We start from the raw sequence: 18,893 nt of genomic DNA, 5'->3' as shown, positions 1-18,893 counted from the left end.
TGGAGGATGGTTCTGACCCATCTGGGCAACCTAGTCAGACAGCAATGGAGAGTCTCACTGTGTCCACAATGTTACCTCACATTCCTGTTCCTTCAACATCACAGGAAACCATTCACCTCCCAACCTGTGTATCTAGCACGGTTTCCACTATCGTGTGCCCCCAGTCCTGGATCCTGTGTTGCAATTCAACACTTCGGACACTGAGGGTCCAGATCCAAGTTGGAGAGGGCACCCTGTGCCAAGGGCACTGGTCCGTAAGGTGCATGGGAGGGATGCTGTTGGCCAGCGGGGTGAGGCCACTGGTGCTGCTTTTGGCCAGGACACCATCAGCCACGTCCTGGAGGTCTATCAGGAGTCCCAAGGCGTGATGGGCCAGGTGTTGACCAAACTCCGGGAATTCAAGCACCTACAGAGGGATGTGCATGGGGGCATGCTTTAACAGATGGAGGCCCAAAATTCCAACATGGCCTCCCTAACAGAGGTGTTGAGGGACACGCACACAACCCTGAGCAGGGCTTTTCAAACCCAATCTCCCTCCTTTGGCTCATCAACAGTAGGTCCATCAACATTGGCAGGTGCCATAGGAAGGGAGGGCCTGCCAGAGGAACAACCAGCCACAGACACCGCTGCCTCTGTAGCAGCTGATACCTCCCGCAAGCGGGGACGTCCAGCAAAGAATCTAGGAGGTATGGATGGCAAGACACCCACCACTGCCAGCAATAACCTTCTTCCTGAAGGTCATCCTTTGTGTGTTACAAATTCACTTTGTGGACTGATCCTGAACCATCTTCCATTTCCAATGGGAGGAGTACTCTGGACCTTGGACTTCCAATGGTGTGGAATCTACTCCAATGATTTCATTCACAATGACTGACGCCTTCACATATTTTTTGGGGTTGATTCATGTCACATATATTTTCTGTTAGCCATAGCTACACAATAAAATCATCCATCACTGACTCCTTGTCTGCTGATTTTGATTTCATATTTAACCATGTAGATATGTGAGACCATGTGAACCATGCGATAATTACCAGGGTACTTGTTCAAGATGGGATATGTTGCATGTACACAGTTTACAGCTCTGGATTACAATCCTCCCACCCAAATACATATATACTAGTGTCTGGTCAAACTAAAAATATTATTACAGTGTCGAGCACATAGATAGTCAATACGTCTGAACTATTGGAAATCATAAATGATTGAAGGGTTTTCTCAGACATTGTCCTGTAGAATAGGCAGACATTGAAGTGGTTCATGTCACCAACTTGAGCCTTATCATACACCACAACAAAGTAATCCAACATCAGACAATCCAAGATTCAGACAGATGGCAGTACACCTGCTGCTGATCACAGGACAATTATAATCCAATGCTCATGCATCTGGTGGCATGATTCAAACATATGTCGGTGGTTTGGCATAGGCACTGTGGTGAACAATTATGAAAAACAACTACAGGTATATACAGGTCATACAAAAAGAGTGCTTAGCCAATGTGAATGGAAATTGAGTTGGGCATAGATGTATTGTACTTGGGAGCGTAGAAAGGGCTCTGCTGCTGATACTACCATAGGGAAGACCCTGCGCATCGTCTGCCTGCTCGCCCTGCTCCACGCTCTCTTCGCAGAGTCTCTTCCAAAGCTGCCGGCACCAACAAATGTCACAATTGAGTCCTACAATTTAAGGCAGTTACTGACCTGGGATCCAGTTCTTCCATTGGAGAACTCTGCAGTCACGTACAGCATAGAGTACAACTCGCCAATCAAGTACGTTGTCCAGTACAACACAATATCACACCTCAGTTGGAATGCAATTACATGTGAAGATGCCACAAAGACACAATGTGACTTCACCAATGCTGTGCCACTCTCTTGGAGAATTAGCCTTCAAGTTCAGGCTACCCAAGGACAGCTAAAATCTGACTAGGTAGAAACCCACGAGTTCCAGGCAACCAGAGACACTGTTGTGGGACCAGTAATCTCGCTGAATGTCACTCCAGAGTATGGGTCACTTTTCATCAGCTATTCTGTGCCTTTCCAGGGTACAAAAAACAAAGAAGAGGGACCTGGGAGGTTAATGGTCCAGTGTACAGTCCCCCATATACAGTAATAAGAAAAAGGGGTACACTGTTCCAAACACTAAATCACTGGGATTAGTTTCTACAGGAGCGAGAACCCTCAAGCATCACATTGGATGTCTGGTTTCATCATTGGGAAAGCTCCTCGTTAGGCCGGTGCTGCAATGCCTAACGGGCTCCCCTGAGGGGGCTCTTAACCGTATATGCTCTACTGATAGTTAGAGAAAAATAGTCAATCTAGTAGGGTATCTGGTTGCTAGATACCCGAGCAATATAGGAGAGAAAACATAGCAAAAAATAAAATTGGTTATCCATCAACAATCAAGGATCATGATTTTAATCAGTAATAATGTGATGGAGACCAAAGATAAAAACAAAATGGGAGTAAAAATTGAGTGATAATGCTCATCTACTCGCACGAACAATATGTATAAGAGGGTAAACCCAAAAGTGGCTCCTCTAAAATAGGGGTCTACATGTTTCGCGTTTAATGGTCCATCCGGATCCCTCGACGCTTCATCAGGACCAAAGTGAAAAAATCTTCTCCAAAAATTCAAGAAAATCCCAGTAGGAGTCAAAGTAGATAAAAGAAACACAGCAACTTACTGTGAAGTTGTTCTATATGTCAATCAAGGTCGCCCTAAAAATTAAAGAGGCAACAGTGTGTAGAAAATAAAGTCCCCAGTGATTGCACACAAATACATACTAGTTAAATACATCTTGCGCAGAAAAGGAACAAAAATATTTTTCATAATGTAAAATTTAAAAAGGCTTACCATCCCCGGTCTGTGGATAGAGCCCCTGGGAATCAAGTGTCAGGAACCGGAACTACAATCTGAGTGTCACAATAGTATAAAAACGGAAAATGTTTAGGGGGTGGTGGCAAGCACAATCAAATATAATGTGCCAAAATCAAATGTGCTATAACTATTGTAGGTACAAAGTCAAAAGACGAAGGGAATCCAACATTGCTTGTTTTATAATTGGATCCCAAAACACCCCTCCAAAATTAGAGAAGTCAGTCTAAAGACACGGGCTAATAAAGACTAACCGTCGTGTAGTTGACTAATACAACACGCGGCTATATACAACAAGGTCTACGACCTTAAATGAGGTGGAATCGCCCCGGTAATTGCCATAGAATGGCAGTAAAGACAACGGGGGAGACGTACAATACAATGGACACTTACTTGTATCGGCGGTCCGTAGGGTATTGTACCTACGTTCCCGACAGCGTCCCCGCAAGACAAAGGCGGGCGCTTTTGGGAGTCCTAAAATACGCGTACACGAACCCGGAAGTCCAACCGGGTTCGGGAGACGTGCGCGTCTCAGGTTGTCCGGGACATGGACATAAAAATAGAAAAAGGTCTAATGCCCGGTCGCCATATTGGAAAGGCACAGAGCAAGTCAAAATCATAGTTAATGGGTCAAAAGAGCGGAAAACAAGGATGAAAGCTCATAAATACAAATTCTTTTTTTGTGGAAGAGCATTACTGACTCCAGAAAACATACCAAAGGCACAAGATATGTGAATAAAGACAAAGTAGTCTAGTACTAAAAATTGGCAGATTAGAGGGATACTAGTACAGAGATTATAGAAATATTAGTACAAATCCTCTAAAAGAGATCTGAATATCCAGTAGTCAGAATGTGTCAATTGCTGGTAAAATGACTGGATTTACCTAAGCCATTAGTACAAAAATGATGTAAACATTGATAGAATTCTTCTAAAACGGGGTCTGTGCATTCAGTCATCAGAATATGTCAGTTACTGATCACATGACTTAATTTATCTAAGAGAAAGTGAGGACCATGGGATTTCATCATTTAATCTCCGACTTGAGTTACCCAGTCTAAAAATCCAATGTTGCTCAATTCTAAAAAGAGACTGAGTGACATTCTGTGTGGTTCTTGGGGCTTCCAAAATCACTCACCGTAACTCGTCTGGAGTATGGGGAAAGTCTATAAAATGAGCGCAGAGTTTGGTGGTTACTCTGCGGCATCTGATATTGCTCCTGTGTTCATTGATGCGTATCTTCACAGGGCGTGTTGTCATCCCTATGTAACGTAGTCCGCAGGGACATGTGATCATATAGATACAATTCTTGGAATTGCAATTTGTATGTTTCTTTAGGAACCATCTTCCAAGCGGATCAAGATCCAATGACTTTGTTTGATTAGTCAATGCACACACATTGCAATTACCACACGGATAGTGACCTTCAACTGGAGGTAGGTCCTATAGTGTTCTTTGTGTAGAGGTGTCATGAGATACACGTGGACGGGTGTGGACCACTATGTCCTTAATATTGGAAGTCCGTCTGAAAGCAATTAAAGGTTTTGGCATTGGAATGCCACCACTTTCCAATATCGACCAACGTTTATTAATCAGTTTCTTGGTGTCATTGGAAAGGGGAGTGAACGTCGAGACGCAAGTGATGAATGTCTGAGGAGTCTTCTCTTTATGTTCTAGTAAACTTTCCCTATGATTGTTCCTAGCTCTTTTACGTGCCAAATTGACAACTTTGGTTGGATAGTGGCGTTCAAGAAGTTTAGCCTGTAGTGAACTTGCTTGTTTGTCAAACTCTGTTAGCGAACTGCAGTTCCGTCGAAGCCGTAGGAATTGACCAACAGGTAAGTTATCTCTTAATGCTTTGGGATGGTAGCTTTCATATAAGAGAAGACTATTCTGATCTGTAGGTTTATGGTATGTGCTGGTTGACAAACTACTGTTGTCTATAGTGATCAGAAGGTCAAGAAAAGGTAAGTGGGTCGATGATATTGAAGCAGTGAATTTCAAATAGGGGTCAAGAGAATTAATCCAGGTTATGAATTCGTCTGCTGAGGTTAATGGTCCTTGCCATACGACCAATATGTCGTCTGTATAGCGTTTCCATAATTTGATGTCACTTTGGAAGGGATTGTCTGTCGTCAAAATAAATGTCTTCTCAAAGTTATACATATATAGACAGGCAAGACTAGGCGCAAAAGTGCTGCCCATCGATGTACCTCTGATCTGGTGGAAGAATTGATCTTCAAATTTTAATTAATTTTCAGTCAGGGCAAGAGTAGCACATTGCATAATGAAAGATGTAGGAGTAGAAAGAGAGGCAGAATGGTTCAGCAGTGCTGTTTCCACTACATGTAAAGTAGCCTCCTGAGGAATGTTCGTATAGAGTGCTTCGACATCCAAGGTAATAAGACCCAAGATTAACCCAGTCTGACTGACATTTTCATTTAGTCTTAAGACATCCTTGGTGTCCTGCAAATAAGTAGAAGAATTTTTCACTATAGGTTGTAAAAAGTGGTCACAAAAAACTGACAATGGTTCTAGGACAGAGCCTATACCTGACACAATCGGTCGACCCGGGGGAGGTTGTGTATGTTTGTGAATTTTTGGTAAACAGTAGAAATAGGGTACTTTAGGGTCAGTTGTGTAAAGAAATTCAGCTTCTTTGGCAGAGATCCAAGCATTGTTTTTAGCTTCCTCTAGGAAACTCCTGATCTGGGTCTGTAATCTCTTGGTAGGGTCAATGGTGATCTTTGAGTAATAGGTAGTATCATCTAACAAACGTAAACATTCATTTCTATAGTCTTCTGTATCCATGATTACAATTGCCCCACCTTTATCGGCCTGTTTGATAGTAATGGAGGGATCAGATGCTAAAGATTGTAAGGCTTGTTTCTCCTTTGTTGGGATATTGATGAAGGTGTGCTTGGGTTGTAGACGGGATATATCAGATAATACAGCTTTTTCAAAAGTCATTACCTCGCTGGGCATCACAGTAGATGCTGGTAAAAAGGTTGAAGGCTTTTTAAGACCTGAATCTAAGATCTGGGGCTCCCCAGGTTTATCTTTGAAAAAAACATGAAGACAGATTTTACGGAAAAATTGGGCCAATTCAATCTGTAAGCGAAAAGGGTCCTCATCGGGGGTGGGGACAAAACCAAGGCCTCTGTTCAGAACCATTGATTCGTTAAATGATAGTTGTCTCTTGGACAGATTGACAACTAGGTTCTCGGTGCAGGGCTTTTGGTTTGGCTCCTGGTCACCATTTGTGGTTCTTCCCTTGACCATCGGACCTTTCCAGGGTACACCTGAAGACTGGTATTTGGAGTATTAGCTGCTACTGGAAAAAGAAGTTGGCTACTAAGGATAAAGCATGCATTGACACAAAGAAAATTGTCCACACGCTTTCAAATGTAGAGGCCTGGACTGAATACTGTGTTGAGGTGATACCAAGGTACATAACCGCCAGAGGAAAGAGAAGAGGGAAGAGCAGTGATGTGGTGTGCACAGAAACTGAAGCCACAGTTTTCACCAGAGCAGGTTACATCGCCATAATCCTGTTCTCATCAATGTTGATTGTGTTTGGTGTGGGGCTTGGCTGTTTCTTCTTGCTGCACAAGTTTCGCAAGGACATTAAACACTGGCTCTACCCGCCCTTCAGAATACCAGAGCATATAGAGGAGTATTTGCATCATAACTGTCCAAACTCATACATTGAGAAGTTGGAATCGCAAGCCAACAAAGAGGATCAATATGACAAGTTATCGTTTGCTTAAGTGAAGCATCTATTTAAATTTGTACAAATGCAGAAGAAAGATGTTTTGTTTACAAAAGTCGTCTAGCTCAGATGAAAACATTTTAATACCTAAAGCTGTTGCTAAAGATGAAGCTACTGCACTTGGTTTCTTCATCTTCCTTCGAACGGAAGTCACTGTTTCAACAAGCAAAGACATCTGAACAGCTCAAAGATGAGAGGTTATGCTGCAGTATCATACAAGGCACTATTGTAGGTGCGGTACTTGTAAATGTGCCTCAACTGCTATAAAGAGAGAGGATGTACATGATGCAGATGCCAGTAAAACATGGGACATTACATGGAAACCCATTGTGATGGAAGGATGCCCTTGCATGAGCAATATGTGCATAACTTATGACTTGTGTGTTTAACTACTTCTCTACAATGGCTACAAACACTGATAAAATACCTCTGTGGGTTGATATATGTATATGCAACCTGAAGTTTGAATCTTAGTTGCTTGACTCAACCTTTTTTCTGAAATGATGAACTGAGTGGCACTGAGTTGGGTTTAAAATAAGTTTACAGGTTTATAAGTTTAACATCACTTATTTTTAATCATGGACACAAACGTTCTCTTATCCATGGATCTATCCACTCTGTATGTGTATTTGAAGATTTGTTGAATGAGCATAAGGAATTTTGGAGGAGCTGGCTATGATGCTGGCCATTTGGAAGGTTTTCTTTTTATAGTCTCAATCCACTGGAAGATGCAATACTGGTTTCAGTAGTTAACCAGAATCTGCCCAGAATATCTGCATACAAAGAAGGGTTCAGGGGATGTGATATTAGAAATTTACTAAAAACAAAAAACAAACAGTTACACCACTAGAACCACTTTTTAATGGATGTTGGCAATTGATAATATAACAGTGCTTGCAGAGGTACATTATGGGATTCTTTACTGCTACCCTGAGTTAGATTTCCATATCGAAACATGATTTCTGCAGACGGGACTGGTACAAAAAATAACACATTACTACCTTTACTTAAACACACTCCTGCTGGTAAGTTTCAGCCATGCAGCCCTTGAGGGGAGCAGCACATGCAAGTCGGAGAGGGAAACCTCACTGCAGCTCAGGGCTTGCTGATCCTTTGGAGCCTCAAAAAAACCAAGACACTTCAACAGAGTTTCTATTGAATCAGAGGCCACAGATGAATGTAGCCATTGATTACCAGCCACTCCCACATTCCTAATAATCAGATTATATGTTCCCAGGGACAATTTACTAAATCACTTTCTATCACAGAGTTGGCATAAGCACACTGTTATCCCAGTAGTATCTGAATACAGTAACCACGTTTCAGGCAACATATATGGAAGGTAGAAGTGCCCTTGAGCGTCAAGAAGCTACAGAGATTTCTGTATGGCCAATACATGAGATAATAAGTTCAAAGCATTATCAAGAATGAACTTTGAACTTCTTTTTCAAAAGTTAGTATACTTGCACAAAGATCACTCTCTTTTCGAGAGGTCAGAGGGATCTTCAAACAAATGCTTTACATTTTACTTGAGGAATTGTTTTCAGTTATGTCTAATATCAACGTCAACAAGGCTACTGAGGTCAGTAGAGAAACCGCCAGCAAAATAATGTGAGCTTTCTCTTTAAGACCCGGAAGTCCATGTACCCTTTTCTATTTAAGACGAGTTACTGCATAAGGTCTTCTTTGAATAATTTCCATTTTGAAAACTTTCAACATTTTCATCATTGTTGGACCAGCATGAGGTTTACATTTTTTTTGGCAGGAAGAATTGGAATTAAAAATTATGCCAAAGCAGTTTCTGAACTTTCTTTGATAAAAAATTACCCAGGATACTGCCTAATACAAAAGTAGTAGTTGTAAATACAAGCACAAGATTTTCTTTCTCAAAGATTCAAAATATGATTGGAAACATGAACACAGTGTAATTTACAGTGTATGCGGTTACTATTTCTTCTCTTGTTTGTCCACCTAACTTGTAACCTTTGAAAGTCACTGTGGGTGGGGTGAGTGCTATCAAACATGATAATTTGGACGTCTTGAATTTCCCTCTGTAAGGCTGAACATTTGCCATTTTTGTGTTGGCTCAGTTTCACACAACAGTTCCAGTCATCGGTTGCTGCTGTGTCGTCAGAATGTTATTACATCGGGCCATAATATTGGTTTTGCTGCATATAGACATAACAGGATAATAGGTATTAGTGTAAACATTTAATGGTGAAAGCTTTCAAACCGGAAAGATACTTTCATTAGGATATTGATGCATATCTAGCTGCTGCCTCTATTTAATGGAGAAGATGGGATTTTTCAGAGCTTTGTGAGTGTAGTCACTTTTCTGCAAAATTGTCAAATGTTGAAACACTGATTGCTGCAAATTTTCATAAGCCACATTTGTTTGCAATCTTGTGTTTAAAATTTCTTTTTTTTTTAAATACACGTAGCACAGCTGCTAATTTTCCCAGGTCCATGCGTGACTGTTTGGGCCAGTCCCAATTTTTTGTTCTTAGAATTCTGGGACTCCTACTCAATTCTAAGAAGAATCTGGACTGGATTAGGTAGTTGTGCATGTCCCTGGGAAATTTGGCAGCTATGTTTATGGCACACAATTATTATTTATGGCTCTTGCTTGGTCTCCAGTGTTTTTTTGCTTTATTTATTGAAAGAATATGTAACTGTTTATGCATTTTTTATTTACTACATTTAGTAGCACAGGGTATCGTATAGATATCTGCATTGTGCAAGATGTATGATTGTAGTCTCTGATATGTTTTATGAACACTAATCAGCCTTAAAAAATGTGTTTAATAGTTGGGGGCAAAAAGATCATTGCACTTTCCAAGGGTTAGGGTACTTTGGTTATTTGTTATTGTTATTTGTTTTGATTTGTTTTTCATGTTGCACGAACCTTATGTAGGCACGAGTATGGGAAATTGAGCCATACATGTGTTGGGCCATGGTGCGTGTGTTTATTTCCAGCTTCATCTGTTTTTGTATTTTATTTTGACGTACAAATGGTAGAGGGGTATGTGTAAACATTACATGTAGCCCAAATTGTTAGACGCTCTCAAAGGGATAAACCATACACAATTTGTGTAGGTGTGGAAACTGATTTGTGTGTAGCTAGTTTCACAACTGTACTTGCAGAGATCTGCTCGCTGTAGTGAACACTCACAGTGGCACCCATTCAGTAAAAATTGCTTTAATTATTGACTTCTGTCCAGGGTGGTAGGTAGAGTATACGAAGAGCTTAATTTTCATTCTTTATCTGCGTAATTGATGAATGCCCTGGAAAGTGAGATAGGGGCAGTAGCTTTCCGAGACAGAAGGAACCTTTGGCAGCAGGATGATATAAGGTAAAAGTCTAAGAGGCCCCACATCTTGACCTAAGGGATCATTGGTAACAGCAGAAGCCAGGTTAGTATGAGAGTATTTGACGACGTTACACATTTGTGGTAGGGGGTGGGGGGGGGGGGTTAGAGGGGAGGACAGATGCCGTGCTGTGCCATGCCAGATTTTCAAGATGACATACACTCAATATGAATAGAATTAATGTACAGTGAATTAAATTTAACTTGTATGGATAGCGTCAAAATCTGGAATGGATCTGGTAGTGGAATGTAAGGAATGCTAAAAATATGGCTTCGACCTGTACGGTCATCGATCATTATTGATTTACCTTGTAGCAGATTACTAACTACCCTGCAGACATTTATCTCAAGATATAGACAAAAAAGTACCAGATCTGAAGCCTGATTTTTCAGCCTTGTTGTTTGCTTTCAGCAGTGTAATGACCTGACCTCACATGGGCATTAGAGTCAAATATGTTTGTGTGGCCTAGAGTCCACCTTGGTTATCTGCATGCACAACGGTTAGGGTTTTGAAAGTTTGCGAAAAAAAAATGGCATCTGCAGGGTCTCAGATGCTTTTAAACGTCCTCCGGATGCCACATGAAACCACGTGCTTCATCTGGTGTTTAAACTGGTCCTTTGATTGTTTGTCGTTTGACTTCAACCCACCTCACACTCTAAAGTCGTGAGGGATGACTGATATATGTTTATTAAAATTTGAAGCATATTCTAGTAATCAAAAGTAGTACTTCTGCTGCATGGGTCATCTATTTTATATATATATATATATATATATATATATATATATATTTATTTATTTATTTATTTTGAGAGAGAGAGATTGACTCAGAAAAGTGTATCAAACACTTTAGTTGTTTATTTCATTAGGTGCCATAAAACAGGATTCCTGAATTATTATTTGCTTTATGTAACTGATGAGTTGATTGTGTTAGTTAAAATGTTGTCATGGTACAAGCTGTTGTGCATAAAGTGTTAAATTTGCCTTTTAAAAATGTTTTTTTTTTCTTCAGGCTTTTCATGTGGTTTTTAAAAATTGTATTCTCAAACAATGCCCAGACAATATTAAAGTTATTTTTGCATTAAAACAAAAAATTAAAAAAAGGAAATTGACTTGGTGGTGACCTAGGACTACATATTTTATGACCATGTGATGACACAATGAATCAGGGCCACCAAAGACATGGGCACTTCTAAACTTATATCCAAACACTATGCAAGTTGTCTTGGCACAGGTCTCCTACACCCAAACTATGTGGCCTACATTACCTGAAAAAAATCCATGTCCACTTCGTATGTCAGAACAGTATCACATACCTGCCAATGTCACAACTCTGAAATGCCCATATGAGGATGTCATGGTCAAGGTGCCTGTACAAAAAAACAAAACATGTATAACGCTTGAAACCATACACATAATACAAGTCACATAGCAAGCGTCTGGAAAACAAAGTACATTGCAATAATTCTGACACAAACAAAGCAACATTATCAAGGCCGAGATGTGTCAAAAGCTACTTTATCAAACAGCCTCTGGCTGATTTTTGCAGACTATCTGCTCCCTAACTGTTTCTAAAACACTAAACTCCACACATTCTCACAACTGCAGTTCATTGTACACTCAGTCATGACATAACATGACATACTTACACTCATGAGAAGTAGCTGTGGATGTAGCTGTGGATGAGATGCAGCATGCCACAGTGATCTGACACACTTTCCCTGGGCTCCACCAGTCCTGGCTAGAAAGAGAAATCTGGCCTTCAGGAGCCCAAAAGTCTGCTCCACTGCCAGCCGTGTTCTTCCATGGGCCTCATTGAAGCGGACTTCCCCTGGCGTAGTTGGATTCCTCAGCTGAGTCAATAACCAAGGAAGGTTTAGATATGCTGAGTCTCCTGTTAAGGAATGGGGCATAAGTGCAAAAATTAGTCGCTTGATTGTAGTACCTGACATTGCTCACACAATCAGGACAGACATGACTTACTAATCAGCCAGGCCCTCTTTGGTTGCAGTTGTGACATCAACTAGGGTATGGTGCTGTTCTGCATTATAAAGGAATCATGTGCTGACCCTGGAAAATTGACATATACATTTGAGATGTAGAGATCCTGCAGATAGACAGCTTGCACGTTGATGGAATGGACGTTTTTTTCTATTGAAATAGACTTGTTCAGTGACCTGCAGTGGCACCAAGCCTACATGTGTGCCATCAATTGCCCCACCACATGTGGGATACAGGCAAAACCATAGAAGTCAGTCTTCACATTGGCTTAATCCTCATGTCAGGGGAACCTGATGTAGCTGTCAATGTGTTTCAACATTACTGATAGGAAATCTCTCAACAGCAGACTGAACATAGGTTGGGACGTACCACCAGATATGGCCACTGTATGTTGGAAGGACTCTAACCAGGAAGTGCAATACTGACTTGAACAATGGTTGGTATGCATTAAGGATTACTGTTAGCTGGCATCAGATCTGGCTCCAGGTAATGGCATAAATCCACTATTGTTTGCCCATTCAGACAGCAGAGCTAGATGATGTGGCATTCATTCATGGTCTGAAGGTCTGGCAATGGACGGCAGATAGGAGGGTGTTGCATCCTCCCTATCCCTGGGTACCTACGTGTGAAAAGACATGGGGGGTTATTACAACTTTGAAGGAGGTGTTAATCCGTCCCAAAAGTGACGGTAAAGTGACGGATATACCACCAGCCGTATTACGAGTTCTATAGAATATAATGGACTCGTAATACGGCTGGTGGTATATCCGTCACTTTACTGTCACTTTTGGGATGGATTAACACCTCCTCCAAAGTTGTAATAACCCCCATGATTTTGAACATTGGTCACTGTGTCCACAGCAACATATATAATGCATGCCAACAATATCATGTGACAAAGCATTTCTGACTGGATATACATGACACCCAGCACACATCATAGCTTGCAAACATACAAGGATCAAATGTGACCCCCATGGTTGCAAACACAGGTCCATAACATGGATTCAGGCAACACCCAACTATCTACTACACAATTGCCCCTCGAAATGTGACAGTATTGTTCGATCACCAAAAATTCAAGTCAGCGGTGGTGGCCCGTGTACTGCCATCATATGCCATCTGTGCCCTGCAACACACTACACTGGTGGTTGTGTAGTTAGACCTACACAAGTAGACAGATTGAGGATGTTTGTGTGATCTTAAACTTATATTGTTTTTTGTGACACATATAACAGGCCATATACAGTTTTTCACACCACCTAAAACACGGATGTCTGTCCTACTCCACTGGACATCACGAACCCCCTGGGTCCGCTGGCAGAATTTATCCACACGATAAGTGGTTCCAACTGTGGCAGACACTGCGATAGGCTAATGTTGTTGCCTGCTGTGGTCGCAGTCCAATGGCTGTGTCCGTTGGGGGTGATGACCCGATACATGGCATACGAGTATGCTGTGTTATGCAAAATCAGTCACTTGACACCTGACACTCCTACAGGCAACACCTCCACCACTTAATTTGCTGTGTGCTGCCTCTGGGAGCAATCATGCCACATCCAGCAGGTGAAAGGGCCATTGCCTTCTCTACTCAGAAGCTGGAGAGGCTTGTGACCGAGGTCCTTCCCCTGTATGGTCAGCTCTATGGCGCACCAGAGGAGCAGGTAAGTACCTCAGAGGCACAATTACTTCTGTTCAACACCATCCTTTCCCTCCTCACAGGCCACAATGTTCCCCTTTGTGCCAGTTAGACTTCTTGTGTGCCTGTTGTTGCAGTTTGTGTACCATCAATTGGATGGACATGGTGCAGGTATTAAAGACCAGTACTATCTGTTGCGTTCATTCACATTGTGTTGTGTGATGTTTTTTAGAGCCCTAGATCCTCCTTGCGTTGGATGTAAATAACTAGGCAAGGAGACTTTCCTGCCATACAAATACATTTCTTTGTTTATATTGGTTGTATATCTTAGACAACATGTATGTGCATGACAGCATGAGATGTGTATGCATCTTGTCTGGGTCATTTGAGGATCTTGTAAGCATTGTGTATTGTCCCCCAGATCTATCACCCAACATCTGTCCTTGCCAAGCTATTATCTGGAAGGTATATCATGACTCACTGTGCCCTTCAGGTTGCCACACAAGCCACAAGCCACATTGCTGATGGCCACATGATGTACTGCCATGCATGGAAGTGATGGAAATGTGAGTGTCATGTAGGGTCTCTATGCTCAGCCTGCAGAGACAATGGATTGTCAATGTATCTCCCAGTATGGGACATATTCCAGACTGTGGGAGAGTCACTGTGGCTATGCAACTGTGGCACTGTGTCCACTTACTGTAGTCCTGTCAATTGTCCACTCTGAGGCTCTAGAGGCAAAACTTGCCCTGAATGCCTCAGTCCATTGACTATATTAGGAATGGGTACTGAGGTAAATCCCAGAGCTAGTCCATATGTGCATTTTGCACATCAGATCATGACACCCCTAATGGCCCACAATCTGGCATACCCTGACCTTGATGGGCGCTTGAGGGGAGCACAGAAGCCAAAAGGGGGTGAGTATAGGGCATATTCCTGCCTATCACATAGCCAAGTTGATGTGTTAGGTTCCGACATCTCCCCCTGACCAATGGGGATGGGCCATGTGCAACACTTAAAATGAGTAACTGTTTGTGTAGATATGAAATCTGATGCATACTGATGTGCCTTGCCTATCAGCTCACAAACCTAAGACACAACAGAGAAAAGTCCACAAAAAAATTGCTCTCCAGAGACAACACATGGCTGTGTACATTTATTAATCAAGTAATGTTTGTTGTTGTAGTGGGTCTAAATTCTATGAAGCAGACCACTACTCCTCAGTAGTACAGTCCAAAGAAAAAGTAGTGATGGATCACTGTCCTCAGCCATGTGTCTGGTCAAGTGAGTAAATTGGCATCTGCCCCCCATAGGCCAATTGTCTTCAGTGTGTGACGAGTGCTGGTGCCTCACTACTGCCTGTCAAATGAAGGTGGCCATGCATTGTTCTTTGGGTGCAGCTACAGATCATAACTTTCCCTTGGTAAGTACAAAGTACACATGGTGAAGTGCTCATTGTTGATATCTTTCAAGTGTGGCATGAGTATTTCCATGTCACCTTCTTCATGACACTGTACTGCTGTCAGCACCATGGCAGGATTTTGTAGTATCATTTCGTATTGTTGTGTTATCACGTATGTGACAAATAGATGTATGCATGGCCTTATGTGGAATTTGTGGGAATGATCTTGACATCGGCCTACTATTATATGACAACAGGTAACTGAAGTATTCTCCATGTGGCAAAACATTGAAGGTGATGTGTCTCCTACTTGCCCAATGGTATACTTTGCTTGCACAACTTCACTCATACAATTGTAGTTGTCTGAGATCCTGATTTTAATGTGGCCAACTGTTGACAGTTCATGTGGCCTGCATGCATACGGAGGAACCACTTTGATGCAGTTTGTTGCGGGGGCCTACTTGACGTTATGGTCATGTTTGCTAATCACAGCTGTTGTTCAAGTGTGATCAGGAACATGTGGTGATCCTTTTCATTTTTGTATTTGCAGCATCATCCCAGGCAAGTGAAGGAGACAGGGCTCAACTAAGTAGGGAATCATTGGCCCACAGTACCTCCAGTTATGACACCACAGACACAGAGGGACTCAGTGTCCCAGAGCGTGAGGGGAGTGCAACGGAGAACACAGGATCAACCTTGTCATCTTCAGATTCTACCTCCAGTGGCCTCTCCCTAGGTGGTGGATCCATCAGAACCTGCTCCTATACCCTGCTTGTCCACCACCCCCAGTTCTATAGCCACCTTCCTTGTTGCCCCCCACCCAGTTGGCTGTGCCCACTCATCCAAGATGGTGGGCATTTCCTTTGCCCCAGGCACCTCACCACCAGCCCCTGTTACGGCTGCTGCCCTGTGTGAGGGGCTATTGACCTCCTGAGGAGTATCTCTGTAGGGCAGACTATCACTGTGCATGCCATCCTGGGTTGGCAAGGTGACCTCAGCAGACAAATGCTTTCCTTGAAGGTATTCATAGGTAAATTTCTGGCCTACAAAGATGTTTTCAAACTCTGGCTTCCTCACTGACAGCAGCCATCCACCCCTGACAATCCTTCTCCCACCACCTCCCTCTTCCCAATCCATATTCCCTTTACCCCTACCTGTCCCAAGCACACAGACACACCCACACGCACCCACCTCAAGCCACACAAGCAACACACATCAACACAAACACCATAAGACACACCAGTACTCAAAATTCACCCACAGACACCACATCAGCCACAATTTCAACAGACACCTCCACCACCGACCCACACAGCACAACCATCATACCCACAGACACCACCACTATACCCAGTGACACACCCACCACACCCACCATACACCAAGATAACAATTCACAACCCACAGACCCACACACCTCAGACACCATAGCCCCAGACACCAGCACAACACCCACAGACACATCCACCACATCAACCTTACCCCCAGACACCACCCCAACACACACAGACTTATTCACAACATCCACCATATCCACAGGCACCACCCCAAAGACACGTACACATCCAGCACTCCCACATCACCCAGGACCTCTATCTCCCAGCCCCCCAGGACATGCAAGCACCCATACTCACACATGCAACAGACACCACCCAAACACAACCATACTTCACACATGAACACACCCAAGGCATCTACACCCATAGAAAAGCCAACAGTTCCCTTAACCTCCAAATCCCCAACCCTTTCTGATGACCTTACCCATTTTTCCAAGGAGAGTTTCCATTTCAACCTTGCCCTTTCCCCTGTTACCTCCAAACCCCTTCCCAAACTCAAGAGGCTCCCACCTACTTCCCAACCTATCCCTTCCACATCCAAGTCCTTCCCTATCACACCTGCTCCCTGCAAGCACCTGATCTATTACTTCCAAGAAGAAGCCACCCCTCAAAAGAAAAAGTTCCCCAAATCCAAACCCACCCATCCCATATCTGACACCACATCACCCAAGCATGATCAGTGAAGTGCCTGCCTGCCCACTTGATGCCACTTCCTGTGGAGGCTTCCTGGCAGTGATTGAGGTCAAGGTTGTGCACAGTATTGTGCATGGAGTCATATGGACTGGCCAATGGTCTTTGCTCTTCAGCATTTGGATTGAATAAACCCAAATTGTCGTTTTGTGGGGTTCACATTTTTCTTGCCATTACTTTTCTACCTTCCTGAGTAACTTGTGTTGTATGCCTATGATAGTATGTGTTTAGCCATGATTGCTGATCCATTTGGTGTTGTTTGGAATATCTGACTTTGTGGGCAGTGCTGGTGGTCACTCAAGACAAGGGTAGATGTTCACTGTATGTATATGTGAGTGGTAATCCAATTGGGGTGTCATTGCATTGTGTTACATTTTATATGGTAAGTATTTCATCTTGTGTTAGCCAATGTCAGCATGTATGGTGTTAGACATGTCCCCCTAATATGGACTGTACATTCGTCTCATGTGTGAGAGCCAGAGTTTTGTTGGTCCATACACAGAGGGTGTTCAATTGTGCTAGTTTCCTTTGCATTTGAGTAACCCTCTGCCCATTTTGATGTGTGCACCTTGCAGCTACTTCATCTAGATGCATGGCCCATGCTGTTGCTGTGGATGTGTTTTCTTGACTTGCCCTTACACAATTGGCAGATAGGCATGTCATGTGACCAAATATTGTTTGCCCCTAAGATACATGAAGGGCCATTTCCTATGCAAATGGTATTTTAGGGGCATGTGCAAAGTGAAATGTGCCCCAGGGCAGCATCCTCCAGGAGTGCTTCTGTTGCCCCCATCCCTACTGTGCAGGTATTGTTTGGATTGTAACTTTGGATATTTGTTTCACAAACTATTATGCATCCCATTGACTTTCCATTGTGTTTCAATGTGAAGGATATGTGTGTCCATCACAGGGATGGTTCGTGGAAGTGGTATTTGTGTTCCATGTCACATCCATACATATGTGTCATCAATCTGATGACAGTTCAAGGCATGTGAGCAATGTGAGGGTTCAGTTGAATTGGTAAATGTGAAGTTGCTGTGGTGTTGCTGTTGTGTGACACTATGTTCTGTACACTTCACTGTCTTTGTGCATGAGATCAGCAGATGTGTGTGTTTGTGGAGTGTGGCGGTGTTGTGTCAGTGACCGTCCCAAAGGGGGCATTTGATATCTGTGAATGTGTCATTCTTTGTGGATGACTTTGACTGTGGACACAATGTCAACTGTACTTGGTGCCTGTAGTGTATCCCCCATTTCATGTGGATGACAGTGCAATGATCTGCTATTTAGCCTAATGACACAGGCAGGTGTGTGTTCTTAGCATCGGTTGCTTCCACGGCCACGTGGATTCTGGGATCCATTGATGAGCAGCAGCAGCAATGGACGTGTGTGATGGGCTCCATAAGGGCACAGGACGTGTAATGCTGCCTGCAGGTGAGTTGCTTCCTTTATGCTCTCTGTTTCCCCCTGCTGGGATGTGGTGGTTGGACCGCCACAGTCACATTGGCAGCAGGCAACATCATAATGTGTCTGGCGGAATCATTGGCTCTGTCAGCCTGTTTGGCCTGCTTTGCAACTGCGGTGCATTTATTTGCCAGTGGAATTGCAGCAGTCTTTCCTCTATGGGACCGGCAGCATCATAATACAGTGGTCTGACTGCCAAGCCAATGGCTGTCAGACCGCCGCCATGGTGGTGCACTGATCACCAAGTTCGTAATCAGACCCTTCTTTTTGTGTAATTTGTTCCTGGCTGAGTTTCTGATGGCAGAAACATTTTCATGTTCTTTTTTAATGCCTGATAATTTGCCTT

General features: G+C 42.9%; 1 pseudogene; it reads left to right on the top strand.

The window, feature by feature from the left end:
- The first annotated feature begins 1,527 nt into the window (after positions 1-1,527).
- LOC138246882 (interferon gamma receptor 2-like) lies at positions 1,528-6,649 on the top strand (annotated as a pseudogene).
- Positions 6,650-18,893: the final 12,244 nt, after the last annotated feature.

The sequence above is a fragment of the Pleurodeles waltl genome, chromosome 7 (genome assembly GCF_031143425.1).
Source record: "Pleurodeles waltl isolate 20211129_DDA chromosome 7, aPleWal1.hap1.20221129, whole genome shotgun sequence".
In the NCBI taxonomy this organism is placed as follows: Eukaryota; Metazoa; Chordata; class Amphibia; order Caudata; family Salamandridae; genus Pleurodeles; species Pleurodeles waltl.
The sequence above is the reverse complement of the archived record's forward strand: the minus strand, read 5'-3'. Positions and strand labels throughout refer to the sequence as shown.